We start from the raw sequence: 23,651 nt of genomic DNA on the forward strand, positions 1-23,651 counted from the left end.
TTTTCACCAGTTTTCATTGGAAGTCACCGAACATTTATTTTCCTTTTAACAATAGAATGACAAGCTAACATTATCTTTTCTGTGATAATTCTTTACAGAATATGTTAATATACCGCATAGGAAGAGATTGAAAATGGCTAGACCAGTCAGTAGCGTGCTGAAATAGTTTAAAGCAAGAGAACGAAACCTTAAAAAAACAATAAAAGCAGCGGAAACAAGAACAAAATAATGGAATCAATGTGTCCTACATCAAAACCTTTTTTAAAAATAGCAGGAGATAAAGAAACGATGTCAGGGCTTGATTTAGAGAAAATTACTATTATTATTTTAACATCTTTATTGGAGTATAATTGCTTTACAATGGTGCGTTAGTTTCTGCTTTATAACAAAGTGTATCAGTTATACATATACACATGTTCCCATATCTCTTCCCTCTTGCGTCTCCCTCCCTCCCACCCTCCCTATTCCACCCCTCTAGGTGGTCACAAACCACCTAACTGATCTCCCTGTGCTATGCGGCTGCTTCCCACTCGCTATCTATTTTACGTTTGGTAGTGTATATATGTCCATGCCACTCTCTCACTTTGTCACAGCTTACCCTTCCCCCTCCCCATATCCTCCAGTCCATGCTCTAGTAGGTCTGCATCTTTATTCCCGTCTTAACCCTAGGTTCTTCATGGCCTTTTTTTTTTTTTCTTAGATTCCATAGATATGTGTTAGCATATGGTGTTTGTTTTTCTCTTTCTGACTTACTTCACTCTGTATGACAGTCTCTAGGTCCATCCACCTCACTACAAATAACTCAATTTCGTTTCTTTTTATGGCTGAGTAATATTCCATTGTATATATGTGCCACATCTTCTTTATCCATTCATCTGTTGTTGGACACTTAGGTTGCTTCCATGTCCTGGCTATTGTAATTAGAACTGCAATGAACATTTTGGTACATGACTCTTTTTGAATTACGGTTTTCTCAGGGTATAGGCCCAGTAGTGGGATTGCTGGGTCATATGATAGTTCTATTTGTAGTTTTTTAAGGAACCTCCATACTGTTCTCCATAGTGGCTGTATCGATTTACATTCCCACCAACAGTGCAAGAGGGTCCCCTTTTCTCCTCATCCTCTCCAGCATTTATTGTTTTTAGATTTTTTGATGATGGCCATTCTGACTGGTGTGAGATGATATCTCATTGTAGTTTTGATTTGCATTTCTCTAATGATTAATGATGTTGAGCATCCTTTCATGTGTTTGTTGGCAATCTGTATATCTTCTTTGGAGAAATGTCTATTTAGGTCTTCTGCCCATTTTTGGATTGGGTTGTTTGTTTTTTTGTTATTGAGCTGCATGAGCTGCTTGTAAATTTTGGAGGTTAATCCTTTGTCGGTTGCTTCGTTTGCAAATATTTTCTCCCATTCAGAACGTTGTCTTTTCGTCTTGTTTATGGTTTCCTTTGCTGTGCAAAAGCTTTTAAGTTTCATTAGGTCCCATTTGTTTATTTTTGTTTTTATTTCCATTTCTCTAGGAGGTGGGTCAAAAAGGATCTTGCTGTGATTTATGTCACAGAGTGTTCTGCCTATGTTTTCCTCTAAGAGTTTGATAGTGTCTCGCTTTACATTTAGGTCTTTAATCCACTTTGAGTTGACTTTTGTGTATGGTGTTAGGGAGTGTTCTAATTTCATACTTTTACATGTACCTGTCCAGTTTTCCCAGCACCACTTATTGAAGAGGTTGTCTTTTCTCCACTGTATATTCTTGCCTCCTTTATCAAAGATAAGGTGACCATATGTGCGTGAGTTTATCTCTGGGCTTTTCTATCCTGTTCCCTTGATCTATATTTCTGTTTTTGTGCCAGTACCATACTGTCTTGATTACTGTAGCTTTGTAGTGTAGTCTGAAGTCAGGGAGCCTGATTCCTCCAGCTCCATTTTTCGTTCTCAAGATTGTTTTGGCTATTCGGGGTCTTTTGTGCTTCCATACAAATTGTGAAATTTTTTGTTCTAGTTCTGTGAAAAATGCCAGTGGTAGTTTGATAGGGATTGCATTGAATCAGTAGATTGCTTTGGGTAGTAGAGTCATTTTCACAATGTTGATTCTTCCAATCCAAGAACATGGTATATCTCTCCATCTATTTGTGTCACCTTTTATTTCTTTCATCGGTGTCTTATAATTTTCTGCATACAGGTCTTTTGTCTCCTTAGGTAGGTTTATTCCTAGATATTTTATTCTTTTTGTTGCAATGGTAAATGGGAGTGTTTTCTTAATTTCACTTTCAGATTTTTCATCATTAGTGTATAAGAATGCCAGAGTTTTCTGTGCATTAATTTTGTATCCTGCTACTTTACCAAATTCATTGATTAGCTCTAGTTGTTTTCTGGTAGCATCTTTATGATTCTCTATGTATAGTATCATGTCATCTGCAAACAGTGACAGCTTTACTTCTTCTTTTCCGATTTGGACTCCGTTTATTTCTTTTTCTTCTCTGATAGAGAAAATTATTGATGAGAAATTCTTGTGGAAGAACTCTTGAGCTCAGCTTGTCTTCATGATTTCCCTACTGGCCTTCAAGAAAACAACAGACGGGAGTAAGGAGGGATTTTACTTTCCCTTGTTCATCCACATTAGAAAAGGGAATAGGGCGTGGTGGCAAAGAGCATAGGTTTTGGAATCAGACCAACCTCAGCTTAAACCCAGTGCAGTTGTTTCTCAGTTGTGTGCCTTTGGCCTACTTGTTTTACCTTCCTCACCCTCAATTTTCTTATTTAAAAGAAAAAGGAAAACTTTACAGTATCTATCACATATGTGGCTTAATTGAGATGATAAATTTAGAACAGCTTGACACAATGTCCAGAATATAGTTGGTACTCAAAGTAATTGATTGTGATTATCATTTTAGTTGCTTAGGCTGAGGGTAAATAAACAGTGATCCTTAAATACCATATCCCATAAAGATATTCGAAGATAGTTTTTACGTTTTGACTTGCAAGAAAACTCTAAGTCATAAGGGTTAATATTTGAAACAGGTTTTCCTACAAATTTCTGTAAGAAACGTTGAAACATTTGATATGAATTATATACTATTTTCTAAATTGTTTTCCCTGGATGCTAATTCAATTAAAACCAAAAAGTATTTCTTGATCATTTGCTGTATGCCCAGAAGCATGGCAGGCACCATGGGAGATATAAAAATATTTTTATAAGCTCTCTTTGTGGTTAAGAATATTATAGTTTAGTTAGAAAGATAAAAATTACGCCCATGAAACAAGGAAGAAATGTTAAAGTAGAATATAAGCAAACAGTTGGAGTATTGCTTCAAACTAGGGTTGCTAAGAGAATTCAGAACAGGGGAGCATTGGAGCAGTCCTGGCTAATCAGCGAAGTCTTTAGTTTGCGAAGCTGAAACTGATTTCTGAAGGAAGGATAAACTGGTTCTTGAAGTAAGGATGGATCTGGGCTTACTGGGGAGAGAGAGAAAGCAATTCCTAACCTGGAGAAAATGCTGAGCAAAGGAATGAGGACAGTGGGCAGAGAATGTAAAGGCATACTTGATTCTGGAAGAAGAGAGATGTTGGAACACAGTGGGAAAATAGGATAGATAAGCCAAGTGAAATGGATCAACGTCTTCAAGACCAGGTTTAGAAGTCTAGACTTTACCCACGGATTAGGAATGGCAACAAACTTTGAAGCAGGTAAAAAGATTATTTGTTTTTAAGTTTCTGAGAGAGAGCAGGAAATTCAAAAGTGGACAAAGTAATTATAGCAATGAGAGAGCTAACCATCAAAAGGGGCAAATTGGCAGAAAATGAACAACTGCCAGTATATTACATATAGATGTGGACAAGGTGTCTAGGAGGTTGTGTGGAGGCCGTTCATACAGGGAAACAGTGGGTAGTGAGAACAGAAGGTGAGAAAAGGCACTTTTGGGTGGACTCGTAGTATTTTTCTCCTTCAAATGTAAATTTATCTGTACGGCTCTCAAACACCTTTATTATCTGGCTTTCACCCGCTACAAGCAATCATGTTTATGTTAGCCCATGATATACACCCTCCTCTAAAATCTGACCCACTTCAAATTTCTGCAAGCAAACCATGGCTTTTCCTGTTCTTATATCTTGAGGTCCTTATTTCTGTCCTTCTTGGACAATTTTTACATTGATAGTTAGGGCTGTCAAATAAAATACAAGATGCTCAGTTAAGTTTGAATTTCAGATAAACAATGAATAATTTTAGTACAAGTATGTCCTAATATTGAATGAGTCATACTAATAAAAGTATTTGCTTTTTATCTGAAATTCCAATGTAACTGGGCATCCTACGTTGCTGAATCTGTCAGCCCTACTGATAGCATCTATCTTACTCTCTAACTCTCAGTTACATATTGTCATAGGTCTTTCCAAATCATTTAGATTTGAACTTCCCAAAGGACAAGGCTTTACACTTATCATTCCCTTAAAGCAGAAATGCTGAAACCATGCAGGACCCTGTGGGGCTCTCCCAAGTACAAAGGCCTTTCTGTGTCCTTTTCTTGTTTGTAGGCAAAAGGTTTCAGCTTCCTAGACCTTCCCTGAGTTACAAAGGGCATTTGAGTTAGTAACTGGAGGAGTGAGGGAATGCAGAAAGAAATAATAGTGCAATGATGGGCCAGGCCCTGGTTCCTCCTTGGGGGATGTGCATAGCAATTTACTCTGAGCTCTTCTGCAGGAACTAAGGGCTCCACCCAGGTGGAGGATGGTGACTTCAGGCTGAGCATAAGCCCATGGACCCCAGACTGGTTGGAACCAGAAGGCTGATGATTGAGATTCCTAGAACACCACCCTGTTACCTCACCACCAACCAATCAGAGGAGGGTTACATACCCTGCAGCCCTCCCACCACTAGCTGCCCAGTTTTGCCTGTAAAAACTCCTTCCGTGGAACCCACTGAGGATTGCGGGCTTTTTGAGCATTAGCTGTTCTGGACTCCTCGTCTGGCACCTTACAGCAAACGCTGCACTTTCCTTCACCGCAACCCAGTGTCGGTAGATTGGCTTTACTGCGGACCAGTGAGTGCACCCCAGTTTGGGTTCGCTAACACAGCCAGGGAAAAAAGAAGGTCAGGTAGTGGTTATTACAGGATAACCAAAGCCTGAAGTGGTCTGGTTTAAGATAATGACTCTGCAAAGCGGGGCACTGGAGAAGGGTATTGTAAGCGCAGGGGCACATCCTAGATCTTTCCAGAAGAACTGAGTTACTAGTTAGATCTGCAGGTACAAGAAAACATAATTAGGCTGTGTTCTTTTTTTCCTAGCATTTTTATTCAACAAATACTTTGTGAATACACAAAATCAAGATTATACAGATCATGGAAGAATGCAATTTTCTGGGTATGAAGTTGAGCGATCGATCGTCTGCCTGCCTTCAGAAGCTTAAAATACACAGCAATCTATATACTTACTCAAGTCAAGGAATCGATTGCTGCCTATAGGAGTAGTACCGACAAAGTTTGAGAGCAGCGATTCTCCACCGGGGGCAATTTTGCTCCCCTCCCCCAGGATACTTGACAATAGCTGGAGGCATTTTTGATTGTCACAGCTAAGGGAGTGCTATTGAATCTAGTGGGTAGAGGGCAAGGATGCTAAATCTTAAAATGCACAGGACTGATAGGTAGGGAGCCCAGATGAAAAAAGAATCATGTGACTCAAAATGTCAATAATGCCACAGTTGAGAAACTGAAGTCTCCAAGGATGCAGTTAAAAGAAGCAACACATCTGCCTGTCATGACCCATACATGAATACAGTGGAGCTGTGGAGAGTGAGCACGGCATGAGCAAAGGCAGCAAAGGTCAACATCTGAGGAAGGAACAGTACAAAGCCTTGCTTATCCGGAGGTCACTGCTTGTGTCGCCCATAGATCAGTGGATGGGCAATAGGCGGAGCTCACCTTGGGTCGGAACTGTGAGGAGCATTGAATGCGGAGCTATGAAACTCCAGATTTTTAAGCGTCACAACTAAGAATGATGTTGGAGAATCTGGAGAGCAGGACTGCTAGGTGGCAAAGGTAAGTTCATCAGGAAATTTTATTTTATACTGGCGAAAGTTTGAAAAAGTTGTGAGGATATTTACTTTAGTGGGGTCAGGCTTCCAAAACAAAACAAAACAAAAAATGGTAGTTAGGTAAACTTGACTAAGATTCTAACTGGAAAAGGTTACCTTCCTTGACTCTTCATCCTCCCTGGAACTGCACCTCTGGCCCCTATGAGGTAACCTTTAATTTTTCTTTCTTTTTTTTTTTTTTTTGTGTGTGTGTGTGTGTAACATCACAACCTTGTTAGCTCGCAGTTTTAATCCTTCCTCTTGATCCTGTGGTAAAGTCACAAGAGTCCCATTTTCGTCCTGGGCAAATCTACTGAATTTTACATGCTGAACCAGACCCAGAAAATGGGATACAAGAACGAACTGGATAAGCTGAGAACCTATCTTAAATTCTGTGGTTCAGAGTTTGGAACCGAACCCAAATATTTTGGTATTGGGCCTTATTTCTCCTTGGCAAACACGGCCTTCTGTTTTAAAGGAGTGGGGGGAGGGGAGGTTTTAAAAAGCTTATTAAAAAGTCTCGAAATGCTTCTTCAACATCAAATAGCTCCTAGAAAAATATTTTGATGAGTTAAGTGTAAATGAATCAGAAACATATGGATTACATTTCCTTTAGATTACACATGGGTTTCAGAATTAAGGGGGAAAATGCTCAGGGCAAAATGCATTTTGGATTTTATTGAACCCAAAATATTTGAGAAATAACTCAAGATACATGAAGAACCCAAAATCCTGCCAGGCTTCCCAATCCCTTGTGTAAAGCAAATTAGATTTTAAAATTCTTTTTGCTTTAGTGATCTATGGTGTTACATGAAATGTGGATGAAAAACTCCTTTTCTATATATGGTTTTTATCCTGGATATTTTCACTTACAACTTTGGCAAAAATGAAGATTTCAAGTATATGGGAGAGGGCTTCCCTGGTGGTGCAGTAGTTAAGAATCCGCCTGCCAACGCAGGGGACACAGGTTCGAGCCCGGGAACGTCCCACATGCCGCAGAGCAACTAAGCCCGTGCGCCACAACTACTGAGCCTGTGCTCTAGAGCCCATGAGCCACAACTGCTGAGCCCATGTGCCACAACTACTGAAGCCCGCGCGCCTAGAACCCATGCTCCGCAACAAGAGAAGCCACCACAGTGAGAAGCCCGCGCACCGCAACGAAGAGTAGCCCCCGCTCGCCGCAACTAGAGAAAGCCCACGTGCAGCAACAAAGACCCAATGCAGCCAATAAATAAATAAATAAATAAATAAGCTTTTAAAAACCTGATTAAAAAAAAAAGTATACAGTAAATTGGCTAAGTTGGCTAGATGTCTCAGACTCTGCCCGGCCAGGTGACAAGAACACTTGACTTGTCTCATACACAGTCACAGAGTGAAGGAATTAATCAAAGAGCTTCAGACCATTTTACAGTAAATGGTAACAGACAGTATTTACAATTTGCCATTTGGCAATTAGTTTTCCACTTATTTATTGGACATTAATAAAACCTGTATTATTTCTCATTTCCCTTAAAGAGCCTGTTTCCAGAGTCTATATAGTGACCCATGTCCATTTATTAACTCAGTCTTAATAAAGACTCTATCCACACTTTGGATAGAGAAGGGCCTTAGGTCCCTACTATTTCCAATTGCCAAAGTGTGGATAGAGAAGGGCCTTAGGTCCCTACTATTTCCAATTGCCAAAGCCACATTCTGTGTAAAACCAGCATACTTGCTAAGCAAAAGGCTTCAAGACGACCCCCTGCAGGCATATTTCCAGTTTGCTAAGCCCCTCCTACCCCCCAATTTTTTTAAATTTATTTATTTATTTTTGGCTGCGTTGGGTCTTGCTCTTGTTGTGGAGCACGGGCTCTAGGCACACGGGCTTCAGTAGCTGTGGCTCACGGGCTCTAGAGCACGGGCTTCAGTAGTTGCGGCTTGCAGGCTCAGTAGTTGTGGCTCACGGGCTTTAGAGCACAGGCTCAGTAGTTGTGGCGCACGGACTTAGTTGCTCCGTGGCATGTGGGATCTTCCCAGACCAGGGCTCAAACCCGTGTCCCCTGCATTGGCAGGCAGCTTCTCAACCACAGCGCCACCAGGGAAGCCCCACCCCAAATTTTGATAACCATCATACTTAGTCTCTATTCCCTCATTGAACAGATTATTTCTTAGCACCCACTGTAATGGTGGGCACAGTGCGGGAGTGTGAGGGACACAAAATCCCATACAGCAGAGCCACACATTTTCAAGGAGATTCACATGTACGCACAGTTCTCTAGGACAAGGGAACCAAAAACAGGTAGCCTTCCAAAGTACACTATGCCAAAGAAGGGCATGCCAAAAAGGAAGTAGCTTCCCCAAATTATTACTAAATAATAGCAGTTGTTTAAATCTAATCTATGTGATTCTGTTCAGAGCATTTTATAGTGAAGCAAGTTGCCTATTTTGTGTGTCTAATGTATTTGTCTCCATTTTTCCTCTGCCAAACTCTCACTTGCAACTCAAGACCCAACTACCCAACTCAGTGTCATCTCTACTGGGAGATTTTCCATTTTCACCATGGTTGAGTGAAATATTCCTCTGAATTTACATCACGCATTGGACATGTACTTATTTACATCATTTTTAGCACTGCGTTTTAATTAATTAATTTGTATCTCACAGTGTCCAACTAACCACTGACTTTTTTGAGGAAAAGGGCTACATCCTAATCTTAATTTTATTCCCAGGACACAGCATATTGTCTGGAACATACTAAGCACTTATATGTTATTGAATGCACGGACTGCTGGATACATGATGCTATTAATTAAGAAGGGAAATGAAGAAAGACAAAAGTACACCACAGTCCCAATCTCAGTTACGTTACCACAAGTGACTTTAAGAGACTCTTGCTAAATGTACTCATTATATTCTACGTAGAACAAATGACTCTTATCAACTAAATTTGATTACTAGCGACATGGACAGCACAAGTCAGGAGAACGATGTGAAGTTAATGTGTGGATTCATTCAGAGAAAGGCATACATTCACATAGTCAATCATTTACCCAGTCTTTCCTCCATGCTGGACCATAATTTCTTGAAGACCTTCCTTACTATCTGTAGTTCAAGAACCCTGGGTAGAACACTAAACAGTTCTAAATGTGGTGTACTAAAAATCCAAAATATATCCCAAATGCAAAAGGCTGATTTTATCCGATGAGAAACGTACCCCATGTTTCCTAGTTCAGTGAAAATGCCCACCTAGTAAATTCTTTACATTTTCAAATGACCTTTCTCAATAGCTATTCACACCTTTTAAATTCTCTTAGATTTTTGTAAGATGTCTTGGATTACAGACAATATTATATATGACATTGGTGGCCATGGTTATCTGTGAGTGGACGGGGCATTATATGAGGAGACTTTCCTTCTCAGGGAAGAAATCTTTGAGATGTCTATGTATCTGGAATAAAACAGAAGAGTAGCACATTGACTGCAAAACCACGAGATCCTCCTTCTTAGAGATTATTAAACAAATATATAATCCATATTCCATGGAACCATCGGCCTCTCAATTACACGCGTAAAGAAAACGGAACAGGACTCAACGTCTAGTCTCACTCTTTAAGTTTCTCAAGTCTTTGGTCTTTCCTGATTGTATGTAAAGCCTCTATGAATTTATTAGTTTGACAGGAGCCCAGGTAATTATGCCGGCTTCTAAGTCCTACGGTAAGTCACGTCTGCATCTCCCTGAACGCACACAAAATTTAGTGCCACTGAAGCACTTCTCGAAACAAATAAAAGATTTGTGAACTAGTCACCAAGCATCCGATGCAATTAAACTGCATTTGTTTCTTTTTTGGTCTTTTTACACAATCGAGGCCTTGTAAGAGGTAGGCACTCCTCAGATCAGACTGTGTTTTCTTTAGAGGAAAGGGTGCCAAAATCCTCCTACCCTACGTAAGCAAAGTCTCAACTAGCAGGAGGCGGACAGTTACAACATGCGCATGAGAGTGCACGCGCACATGTGCACGCACGCGCGCACACACACACACACACACACACAGATTCCCCCTCCTCTCCACCACTACTAATACCATAATATGCACATAAAGAAAAAGCACAAACCCATAACTACAAAGATATTAATGTGGGGAACAGGGATAAAACTTGCTAGAAATGAAGTTGTGCCGCCCGCAGTCTCAATCAGTTGCAGCGTGACTTAAGATAAAACAAACACAATTGGTTTGAAAGCGGAGAAAAGAAAACAGGAACTGTTTTGAAAAAAATGGATTCTTGATTTTTTACTTTTTGAGACAAGTAAAAATAGAGCTCACCTTGAGGTAGCCAGTTCTCAACAGCTTTTAATTGCTAACTTCAAGCTGTCACACTTTGAACGTTTTTTTTAAAGAAAAAGTCTTTAAAATCTGGTTAATGAGAACTGACTGCCATTAACTCTTTGATTGATTTAGGATCCTGTTGTGCTGGCTCGTGCTCAGAGGTTCCCCACTGGTTTCTCTGAGCTGCTCCCCTCACTGGCGTGGGTACTGGGTATGAACGTGGAGCCACACACCAGTCCTTGTTATAAAAGTCATTTCTCAGGGAAAACCCAAAGAATGTATTCATGTGATCTAAGCAAATCCAAGTAGTTGCGAAGACTTATACCCTAACTCAGTATCAGACAATCCCTTTAACTTCTCCCTGATTCTGAGTCTTTGTCTGCATTCTACAATAGGGCTCGGTGAAGAAATTAAATTCCTTGCACACGCCCATTAACACCATCATCTACTGAGCACTGGGTGTCACACACTTCAATAAACATTTTCCACACGTTACCGTATAATCCTATAAATCAGGTAATGTCATCCATATATTAAGGATGATAAACCTGAGAATTAGCAAGCTTTAATCAACTGGCATCTAGTAAGAATCTGAGTTTTAATTTAAGCCCAGTTTTGTCTAATTCCAAAGCCCAGCTTTCCCATTATCCAGCACTACTTTTGTCTGCCAAGTTCTTTATGGTCTAACTTGTCAGAGTTGCAGTTCTTGCTCCATTATTTTATAGGAAGAGAAAAAAAGGGGGGAAATGAACCCTTACCTAAATAACTAATGGAAATAATCAAATCTCCCGCCTCTCCCAAAAAACTGCTATCTCTGGAAGTATAGCAACTTTTTTTCCTTATGCTAATTGGCTAAAATGTATATTAGGGCTTGAAGGAACTACAGAATTTCTTAGGGTGTCCTTCTGAATACTTATTCGTATGTTGAAATAATCATTTTGTGGAACGATAAATAAGTTATACCGTCATCAAAAACAATGTCATTGATGTGTATTGGGAGATCGGTCTCACATTTCTTCCCGTCTTGCAAGCCGGGGCAGTGACTGCCCTTTGTTCTGAACTATCTTCTCAGGGATGTTTGTACAGAGAACAACCTTGGGATACAGAGATCATGTCTTCCTCCGGAACAACGTGCAGTCATGGGTATTTTCCAGTATAACAAAGATAACGTCTCCCTCTGCAGCCAAAGGCAGGCGTGCTTACTGCCCATTATAAAAGATTCAGATTTCTTAAGCTCAGAGCTCTTCGCCTGTGATATAACCCACTGTGTGTGTGTGTGTGTGTGTGTGTGTGTGTGTGTGTGTGTGTGTGTGTGTGTGTGTGTGTGTGTGGGAGGCGGGGTTACGTGACTCTCTTTGTGTAGCCTTGTGGGAACTGGAGCTCAGGGAACCAGTGCAAACGTGCTAGCCCTACTGCTACTGTTACTGCTGTGAGTAATGAAGTATCCTGCATCTCTGACCCAGGAGCCTCAGTTTTCTACCAGCGCCCACGGAGCTGTGGCAGGCTAACTGACGAGTCTGCAAGTCTGGTAAAATCTCTGATCTTCACAGCTCACCACAATATAAATGAGCCCTACTACCAGGGAGTGGTTCACTGAAATTAGCTTTGCTAGCCTTAAATATTCGTGGTAGAGACAAAAGTTTGGTTTTACTCTTAATAGTCTCACAGTCTTCCTTTATTAGCAGACTACTAGAGGCTATAAATAATTAAGTCCCTGGTACAGGTCCACTGAAATTTTCCCCTTCAAACATTGTCCTTCATAGCAAGTATTTTAATATTGGAATAATATTCTTCATGAATCTTGGCGGCAGCTTTTTAAGTAGTTTGTGGTTCCTAAGTACGATAGTTCTTCTCTTTTCCATTAAAAAAAGGTCAGGATAATGCATCATTTATTTAATAACCTAGATATATACTATCCTTTAAAGTACTGGTTTCCTAAATGAGCCATATGTAATTGGGAGTTGTGTGTTTATACTTGAGTGGAGTTCCTAGAAAATAAGATATATTCTCTGCATGGAATTTTCATTCATAAAATTGCTTTATATTATCTGTTTTGCTTTCATGTGGTACCATTAGACTACTATTTTTAAAGATTAATATATATCAGAATCAACATGCATTTTTTGATAAAAATGAAAACTGAGGTCCCCTCCCATTCCATATTGACTCAGAATTCTTGGGAGAGTTACCAGGTTAAAAATAAATTAAATTAAAAACTCCAAGTGATTCTGACACAGTAGTCTTGCAAAACATATAGACTCGGCTTAAAATACATTAGAATTTGATTCAGCAGACTTCAGGCTCAAGACCTTTCACTTTAAGCAAGATATTAAAGCCTTAATTTCTTCAGTATCCTCATTTATAAAATGACCATGTTAAACTATGATTTACAAAAGTTTTTTTAAATTTTATATTTGATAAATATAAATATTTCACATTAAAGGTCATCACTCTCTCTTAACAGGAGAGACTGAGGGAATCAGAAGTGGCTTTGATTTGTGTTATTCATGTCCACTCATCATCATCATCCTCTTCCATTACATCTAGTTTTCAAAATATAATACTGAGAACCTATTTTCTGTAGGACAAAGAACCCAGGAAGTATGTAAGGCTGAGGAATCTGAGGTAAGTATACATCGTCTTTATGGTCATTTATATGTTATCTCATTATTTCTAAATAATAATACAATATCCATGCACCCCAATATTAATAGCAGTACTACTTACAATAGCCAAGACACGGAAGCAACCTAAGTGTCCATCAACAGATAAATGGATAAAGAAGATGTGCATGATGAAATATTAGTCATAAAAAAGAATGAAATAATGTCATTTGCATCAACATGGATGGACCCAGAGATTATCATATTAAGTGAAGTAAGTCAGAGAAAGACAAATATCATGTGATATCACTTATATGTGGAATCTAAAAGAAATGATACAAATGAACTTATTTACAAAACAGAAACAGACTCACAGACATAGAAAACAAACTTACGGTTACCAAGGGGGAAAGGGAGGGGAGGAATCAATTAGCAGCTTGGGATTAACATGTACACACGACTATATATAAAACAGATAAACAACAAGGAACTACTATATAACAGGGAATCATATTCAATATCTTGTAATAACCTATAATGGAAAAGAATCTGAAAAAAATATATATATAACTGAATTGCTTTGCTATACACCAGAAACTAACACAACATTGTAAATCAACTATACTTCAATAAAAAATAATTAATTAAAAAATATCTCTGTCCAACAGACACACCATTTCTATCTATCTAATTATAATATATGTTATAGACTGAATGTGTCTCTCCAAAATTCCTATGTTAAATTCTAAAGCTCAATATGATGGTATTTGCCGTGGGGGGCGGGTGGGGGGGTGTTGGGAGGTGATTAGGTTATAAGGGGGTGGAGCCCTCACGAGTGGGATTAGTGCTGTTATTAAAGAGACCCCCAGAGCGTTCTCTTGCCCCCTTCTGCCACATAAGGACACAGTGAGAAGTCAGCCATCTGCAACCTGGAAGAGGCCCCTCGGCAGAACTTGATCATATACACACCCAGATCGCAGATATCCAGCCTCCAGGACTGTGCCACAGACATTTCTGTTGTTTACGAGCCACCCAGTCTATGGTGGCATTATAGCAGCTTGAACTGACTTAGGACAGGGGTCATGGTCACTATGTATTAAAATAAACACATTACCTAATTCATACAAAGACCTTATGGTCAGGGGTATCTATTTGTTACCTACCAGTAGAAGCTTGGCGCCTGCGAACAGAAGTGTTGCCATATTATTACACTGCCAAGCAATCAGTAACAGTTTTCAGTAGAATGAGATTTTCTTGCCGTACAAGCTAATGATTTTCTACCATAAATTACCAAATACACATGCAATGAAAACAATTATTTTTTAAAACAATCCCTGGGTAGCCAATCTTGAATTTTATGGTAAAATGGCTTTTGAAAAGAATTTTTGACTTGAAAACTGTTGCTCATGAACAAAGGCAATCTAGGGTACAAATGTCCCTCTAGGGAATCACCTCCTAATTCTGACCACTTGTAGTTTCCATGGTATTCATCTTAACCTGCCCAGGGACACATGAGAGGTGGGAGGAGTATCACAACATGATTTCCTTTGAGGCGATGGGTAGGATCCCTCATTCCTCAATAATATAAACTGTTATTAGTTGAAATTTTTGTGGGAAGGGAGAGGAGAAAGGAATTTGAAAAATAAAGGGCAAAGAATGGGAGCAGAAAAGAATTATGGGAGAAAACAGAAAAAAAGACCAAAGCAGAGGAGAGATGAAATGAGATTTCACACTTCATGTTGCCAGTTTTTCCTGGTTTTTTTTTTTTTTTTTCTTTTCCCATGTCAGTTTCAGAAACAGTAATTCTACCAGCTGCAGAATGAACCCTGTCATGACTCAGAAACAATGACTTCCCCTAACTAGGAAAGATATTTAAAATTCCCTCCTCCTTGGTTAAGGCAGATGAAGATACTCTGGTGCTCTGTGTCTTGGGTCTGATGTACTAGGTGTGAAGAGAACCCAAAGTACAATTGAGTTACACTGAGTTCCATTCTGAGTTACTTTTTGTGGTGATCCTTCTTCCATATTTTTTATTTTATTTCTCCATTGGAGAAACCTACTTTATTCAACTGGTGTCTTTAAACCATCATATATTTCCTGCAAGGTCTTGCCAAACAGAGACATGTGCCCTACTTTTGCTAATATCCTATGATCCTAAAACTTTGGGTGTTTCAAAACTCCTGTTATCATACCTCATCCTACCTCAGCCTCTACTGTGAACTGGATCCTTTTTGTCCTTTGGGAGTACTAAAATTACAGTTATAGCTGGAGTGACTTTCCTACTCATCTCTAGTAATCAATGACAAAGGTATCAGAATTTCAAGTATATCAGAATCCTCCTAGATCTCCATAGGCAGAGTATGTCAATGATATTTGTCTCACAGTGAAAACAGTGAGATAATGTATATAAATGCACTTCAACGAAAGAGTGGGCTAGATCTACTATAACAATAATTTTAAATAAAGACAGACATAAAAATAATAACAAGACCTACTCATTCATTCTATTGTCTATTATCTACAATTACTATGTTAACTTCTACAAAAATGACAGTTAATTAAACAAAGCAGGTGCCAGACCTCATGGAACCCAAAAGGAAGATGTAGTAGCAGAAGTGATTCAGACACAGAGCTGGATTATCTTCATGAGCAGAGAATAAAACAGATAAAATAAACTAAGAAATAATCATAAAATATAGGTCCCAGAACAATCTTTTAATTCTACCTAAGAACACAGGCAGATAATTAATGAGGTTATTCTTGATAAAAAAAAGCTAATGTGCCTTCTCAAATTGAAAGAATTCTGTGCAGAAAGTCCATGAATAGCACAGATCCAAAAGAAAATTAAACTTACAAATGTGCTAGGAGTATTCTGTAAAGAAATAACTGTTTAAACATGCAATCCCATAATTAGCCTGGATCTCTCATTCAAGTGCTGCAGGTCAAAACCACCAGCTTTTCCAAGTCAATGGGGAAAAACCTCCCATTCCTCTCCTGTGTATTTGGATGTGTGTAATTAGACTTCTCCTATGCCAACAAAAACCCATGAAGGCTTTCTCTATACAAGTTTAGATTGTTCCAGCTCCAAAAATGGATCAGGACGTGCTGGTACACCATCAGCAACGCCACTGGATGGGAAATACCACGATGCCATTTCAGCACAGAGGTTACTGCTTTCCACTAAGATAAACAGCAGGAGGAAAAAAAGAAATTGAACCAATGGAGCAAAAGAGAATGCTAATGCTATTAGCCTAATGACTGCAGTAGATGTGATGTTGAATTTTGCCTGCTAACTTACCCTGATTCCCTTGGTAGTCGATGTTTAAGCTGATCTTGTTCACAGATGAGCTATTGATGTGGTGAAACACAGAGGTCACTGACCACTGTATCAGTTAGCATTTGGTTAAACTACATATCACATAAAATCAAAATAACAATATTTTAAACAGGATAAGAGTCTATTTCTCTCTCAAACACATCAAAAAAAAAAAAAAAGAATCCTGTGGGTTAGCAATCTAGGGCAGTTATAGTGACTCTGCAGTGTTATTAGAGACCCATATGCCTATCATTTTGTTCCATCTGGTGGCAGATTGGAATTTCCAAGGATGATCATATCGTGTGATCTCATTACCACATGTTCTTATGCAATGTGATCTTACTAATCTCCAATCGGGAGAGAAGTCACCTCTCCCCTTGAACCTGAGCTAGCATGTGAGAACAGAATGGAGCAGAAGGGATGCTGTATGACTTCCAAAGTTAGATCAGCAAAGACCACGCAGCTTTACCTGGTTTTCTTGGAACATCTGCTCCTGGAATCGAACTCGCAGGCTGTGAGAAGCCCAAGCACACAGAGTCATATGCAGGTGTTCTGGTTGACTGTGCCAGCTGAGACCTGCCTTGAAATCCCCCTAGTGCACCAGACATTTGGTTAAAGAATCCTCCAGGTCATGCCAGTGATCAGCCATTTGAGGTCTCAGACATCGTAAGCACTCAGAGAGCTGAAACAAACTATTCCCACTGTGCTCTGTCTAAATTCCTAACCCCCAGAATCTTCAAGTGTTATAAAATAGCTGTCATTATCTTTGGAGAGGTTTATGAACAGTAATAGATCATTGGAACACACATGCTCAGAATGCCCTGAACTCTAAGATGTGTGCCGGGGATCCAGCCATTACATCCACATTCCAGGTATCAAGAAGGAGGAGACAGAGAAGGATAGACTGATTCCATTTGAAGGAAAACAATTCTGCTGACATTGCATTAGGGAAAACCTCATCATATGAACTTAACCTGCTTCAAGGCTGGGAAATATGGTCTTTAAGACAGACAACTACATTTCGAGTTAAGTACTCTATTCCTAGAGAGGTCTGTCTGCAAGAATGTGAGACGAATTGAAAGTCTCTTCAGAAAACATCTATTTTTTTTCTCAGTTTGGTGTTAGGCATCCCACTTTTATAATCAGTCATTTCATCAGATAAGGTGTTATATCTCTCGAAAATTCCCACTCATGTACAAATGGAAAACAAGAAAGAGTAAGATCTAAGTGCAGATGTCTTTACCAAATCACTGCTTTGCTTACAAAACAGCTCAGATGAAGAGCCATAGTAGAGTTAAGAGAACCCAAGGACACTCACTGCCTCAGAAGCAAGGAGAAAAGCAAAGTACTGGTCTTAGGAAATCCAGCTGCGTCATGATACTCCTGGGCTCATGGAGGACAAAGGGGGATTATCACAAGCTAGATTTCCCCTAAAATTCATATTACCTAAGGATGACATAAGACGCAAGCCTTTAATATTTTTATTCTCTAGACAAATCTGGTTAAGATATTGCTGCATAGATTTTTCTGCTGGTTTTAGGTTAGAATAATTTAATTCAATACAGATTGGTCCCTCTTATTACCATCATATCTTCAACTCAGATGAACACCCATGTCTTCTTTTTTTTTTTTTTTGTGGTACATGGGCCTCTCACCGTTGTGGCCTCTCTCCCTTTGCGGAGCACAGGCTCCGGACGCGCAGGCTCAGCGGCCATGGCTCACCGGCCCAGCCGCTCCACGGCATGTGGGACCTTCCCAGACCGGGGCACGAACCCGCGTCCCCTGCATCGGCAGGCGGACTCTCAACCACTGCGCCACCAGGGAAGCCCCCCATGTCTTCTTTTGAATGGAGCTCAAGGCTTATATTGGTGCAAAGATACATTTCTTTTGATAGCTAAAACCTTACTATTGCAGCCAAGATGCATTAATGATTGGCTGGATTTAACCTGGGGCATAGATTTCACTCTGACTGCACCACAAGTGAGTGAGGGCTTCCTCCATAACCAGACTGAATATTGATTCACTGAAAGCAGAAAATGTTTTAAAGCCTAGTCAATTTCTTGTTTGAATGCTGGTATCTAGGGAACCTGGCAACATGTTGTAGGGATTTTAGGTGATTGACTGGGCCTCAGTGTGGCCCTTTGAAGAAGACGCTTAATAAGCAACGATGTGGTACGGTCTTGGAGCAAACCTGCTACTCCATTCTATAGCAACAGGCCCCCGAAGAGCCTCAGGAATATTTATTGCCATAATCATAATAACAATAATGATAGTAATATTTAATGATGACAACATATTTCAGCACAAATTCACATTCGGTACTTTTGAAGAAGTTTGCAAGTAGTTCCTCATTTAGTTTTCACCACAACACTATAAAATAGGTTCGATTATTACCCTCACTTAACCAGGGAGGGAATGGAAAATGAATAGCAGAGCCAGCATCCTGCAGAACTAAGATTCCAACTCAGACCATTAGGCAGATGAGAAAGCAAACCGAACACTGTGTGAGTTCCGTCTGTCTGTCTGTCTGTCTGTCCCGGGTTCTATCTCTTTTGATGTGGCCGTGTTAACTGTATACCGTTCGGGGGTTTGCCATGGACTGAAGCCACTGGCCAAGCCATGAACATTCTAAACACAAGTGCCTGATGTGGGTAGAACTAGAAAGTGAGAGGGACGACGGTCGGTCGGCAGCGATGCCATCAGGATGTAGGTGAGTGTGTCATAGGGAGGGAGTCTCCTTCCGTCCTTCCTCTTTTTTTCCCCTTTTTGCGAGACACTTTGCCCTCATAGAGGAGTGCGGCTCAGAGGCGGCCTCACTTGGGAGAGAGCCTAATACCTCATATTTTTAAAAAGAAAAAAACAACACACACGCATACACACACACTCACATGTATATCCCAGCCAAAAACATCAAGCCGCCCGCGGCTGTTAAAAAGCCAAGAGAGCTGAGTTGCGCCCTTCAGTGTTTTTCTTTCAAACACGTTGACCACCCTCTCTTCACAACATCTTATTTATTGAAGCACAAGCTGTCGAAATGGAATAAACCTCTGCAACATTGAACTCTGGATCCTGCCCAAAGTTCCCTTTCATTGTGAAACTTTCTTTCTCTCTTTCTCAATGTCTCTCTCTCTCTCTCTCTCTCTCTCTTTCTCTCTCTCTCCAGGCATCATAGTAGAAATATCTCCATGAAGGTCTGGAGGAAAAGGGGTTAATTTGAGAGGCTTGGAGCCAGGCCTCTCTTAACTGGGGAACTGGCAGCTAGCAGTTTGGAACGCTGCCTCGAATGTCTGACTGAACGTTTTTATTATCCTTTTTGCCCAAAGGTGGCTTTTAGACGTCCACAGCAGCACAGGGCCTTCTGATGGGGATTCGACAGACGGGAGCCAGAAAGCTGTCTGCCCCTTCTGTGATGACTGGGGAACCCCATGGAGGAAACCGCTACCCCCTCCCCAAATCCAGGGTGGACTTGCCCTTCCTCACCCTTCAATAAACTGCAGACCCACCAGGGGACTCATAAAATCAGTAGGGAGTTCTGAGAGGCGGGGAGGGGGGAGGAAGGGGGTCTGAGACACAGAGTGGAGAGAGAGGCAGGCCCAGAGGCTTAAAACAGGCTCTAAGGAAGACAGGGAAGAACAGGAGAGCTGAACACAGGGACAGAGAGATGCCACGAAGGCAATGAAGTTGAAGACCAAAAGGAGACATACAGAGAACAAGAAAGGTGGAGGGGAAAGAAGAGAAAGAAACGAAAGAGAAACGTAAAGGGCTGAAAACATCTCCACTAAGAACCTCCAACTCCAGATCCGCCTTTATCAACTGCAATCAAGCTACGAAGGGTCTGAGTTGCCCCTTTTGTGGAACTGGCTTACTTGCTTCATCCTGACCTGCTCAGTTCAGCGGACTGGTTTGCACCGGAGTGAAACCCTTGTAGCTCCTTGGGAATCTTAGATTGGAAGGGTCGTAGGCTCGACAGCAGTAGTTAGTTGTCGGTTAGTTGGATTTCTCTGCTACCCAACAGGAAATAGAACGCACGCAGGTAGTTGGAGTCAAACACTAACAAGAGGCTATTGTTAGAAAACACGGAGCTTGTGAGCGTTCAAAAGGATGGTGCGTGTGGAGGGGGCCGACCACAGATCTTGTGGCAAGAAAAGGCTCTTGGGGGTGCCACCTTCAGGCTCCCTCCCAGGCAGCTGCCTGAGAGCGCTATGAGAACACGTCTAGCAGCTCAAACTCCTGCTTCCAAGCATCCTATGCCCTGTTAGAGTTAGGCAGAGAGTTAGGATGATTCCCTACATAACCAAAAACACAACTGGGATAGATGGGGAAGTTCTGAGGCATTGGATGTTTATTTAGAAAGAAGAGTAATGAAAGTTTCTGTGGTTTTCCTACACACAAAGCACCTCCTCACACATCGACTTTCTGGATAGACACAAGGCCACGGTGTACACAGAAGGGCAGGTGTTATTCATAGTCCCAATTAGCAGAGGAGGGAAGCAACAAAGGGCAGCTCAAAGTGTGGTCCACAGACCGCATTCTGATCACCTTGTTAAAAATGCACATTTCCTGACCTCCACTATATAGTCAGACTAAACTGGACTCCCTGATAGAAGTTGAATTTTTACCTTGCACCCTAATGATTCCCAGTACACTGAATTTCAGAAGCACAGGGCTAGCAGATTGGAGAGGTATAGTATCAAGATTTCAGTGGGGTTTTTTCCAACAGGACACTTATTTCCATTTTTAAGGAAGATGAAATTGAGGTACAAAGCGTTTAAGGGACTTGTCCAGAGTCACATCAGCATCTGCAGCACATTGGTAAGAGCTGTAAGTAGAAATAAATAACAAACTAGAAATAAATGATTAGCTAAAAATGACTAGAAATAAAACCTAGCTCTTCTGACTTCTGTGGTGCTCTGTTCTTGAAACTACACCAGACTGCTTCCTTCAGACACAGGGGAGATTTGACATTGTTTCTGTTGGAATCTCTGTTATGGTGGCTCCCAGCCTAGGTAATAATTGTGTGCACGTTTACGTATGCCTCACAGCACCGTTCCTGATGAAATGGGCAATTGATCTTGGTCATGCTTCTCTAAATATGGTCCTATGAAAAATGCCCACTTTCTACTCAGACATGAAACTATTTAAGTTCTTAAGCAAAACCTTTGAGGCAGAGAATTGGAAAGATGACTATTCCAAGAGACAAAGTGTCATAATATTGGTGTGCCAGGTAGCATTCTAAATTCTCAATATAAGTATTAAACAGACGAACTCATTCACTTATTTAAAGCAAGCCGCAAGGTAAGTAACAGAATTACCTAATGAAGACATTGAGGCCGGGAGATCCAATGTGACTCGCCCACAGCCACACAGCTCTTAAGTAGTAGAACTGGGCTACGAAGGAAGGCTTCTGGCTTAAGAGGTAGCGAGCTTAGCCACCACTACCGCTGCCTCTCTGTCTACAGGGTGGGGGGAGATTGGGGTGGGGACATCCGGGTGGGGAAGGTTTATGTAGGTAAGTTTTAATGAAAAGAGACAAAATCACCCCCAGTAGCTCAGGGCTGTTCCAGCCACATAGAGCCATAAACTTAAAAGGCATCTAAAGGTACATTCAAAATAAGCCATCAACTCTAAAATCAATCAAATAACACAGAGGTAGAAATGATCATGAAGCTGACGTGGTTTGATGATTTTATTTCGTAGATGACAAAATCAAGGATCTGAGAGGTACAGCCATCTTCTCCAACGTCTCAGATCAAAGATATCAGGTATTAGCCAAGCTGTGTAAGTCTCAAATATAACCGATTTCTTGAAACGGTGTCTTAGGTGAGTGTAGCAGTAATGGATCAATCTATGAGAAACTATTATGGGGCTCCTTCGTAAACAACCATGAATCCTCCGCGGGATGCGACAATAAGTGTTTGCTGCTCACAGGTCTGGTGTGGTTGACTGGGGGCCCTGCTGATCCTGACTGGGCTTTTGTATTTCTGAGAGTCATCTGACTGTTGGCTGATCTAGCTGACTGTTGGCCTTAATTGGGGCAAGTAGACACTGTTCCATACGCCTCTTGTCCCCTAGCTTAGAAAAAGTCTCAAGTCAATGGAGGAGATGCAAGGGCACAAGTGGAAATGTGCAAGCATCATTTCAAGTCTGCTTGCCTTGTTATGACCCCAACCATCTCACTGGCCAAAGCAAGTTACATGGCAGGGACCAGATCAGGATTGAGGGCACACAGTGTGCCACTAATGCAAGTGACCAACCCCAGTGAGGGAAGAGGAGCAGCACTGCAGAGAAAGAATTTCAAGGAAGGAGAAAGAAATCAAATAAAACCAAATTATGCAATGCTAGTTTTAACCGCCAAACTTCTGATTTCCATTTTGGGGAACATTTGCTATATTTACTGGATTAAGAGAAATACATCATTTGGCTAAAATAAGAGAAGTGCAGAATTTATGACGCATGCACCATTTTACAAAATTAGATACACCATGCTGGCAAGCATCATATTGAATTTGGGGGTTCCTAGCTTATTCATAGATAAATGCTTGTAGGTCCTTTTTTAAGGAAAATCTGAGAAAACAAAATTTAATTTCAACTGAATATATATTCAATTGAAATTAAATGTTATCTTATGAATATATATTTATATTATAAATTTTATAATTTATATGTGTATCTTCCTAAAAAGTGAGTTTGCTTTGGCAATATAAATATTGTTTAATTTATAGAACAATAATGCATTATCAATTTATAAAATTTTAATATGTTTCTAACTTTTCCAGAATTCATCTAGGACTAATTTAGATATATGTAGTGAAACATTAAGACGCTTTACTTTAGTAAATTAGAGATCTGGTTTTTTCAGAGGGAGATCTATTTTTTAATGTGTATGAGTATGTGGGGTGAATGTTGTCAAAGGATTAAAATATCTCTCTCAAGAAGGTAAAATTCAAGTGTCACTTTTTTTTTTAAATTGTAGCTGTTATTCCTGGTAAAGACCAAAACTATTTTCACCTTTTCTCCCTCTGCTAGTTGGACTAATAACATAACTCACCATCCTCTAATTATCACTTTCCAAGTCTCTTGAAAAGAGTTCTTTAAAAGCACACATGTACTCACACAGCCACAGAAGAAAAAAAAAAAAAACAAAAACAAACTACAAGCCAAAAAAACCCCCCAAAACACCCAAAAAGAAAAAACCAAATGAAAACAATCTTACTAATACAAAACTTAAAAATCTGTTCATAAAAGCATCTCACATATTAAAGTCCAATTACAAAATAAAACATAAATATCAAATGGTTTCATTTGAGTTGGCGTCTCAGGAAACTGAGAATATAGCACTTTGGGGTCTTTTTTGTCTTT

This window comes from Delphinus delphis, chromosome 19, assembly GCF_949987515.2.
Source record: "Delphinus delphis chromosome 19, mDelDel1.2, whole genome shotgun sequence".
Classification (NCBI taxonomy): Eukaryota; Metazoa; Chordata; class Mammalia; order Artiodactyla; family Delphinidae; genus Delphinus; species Delphinus delphis.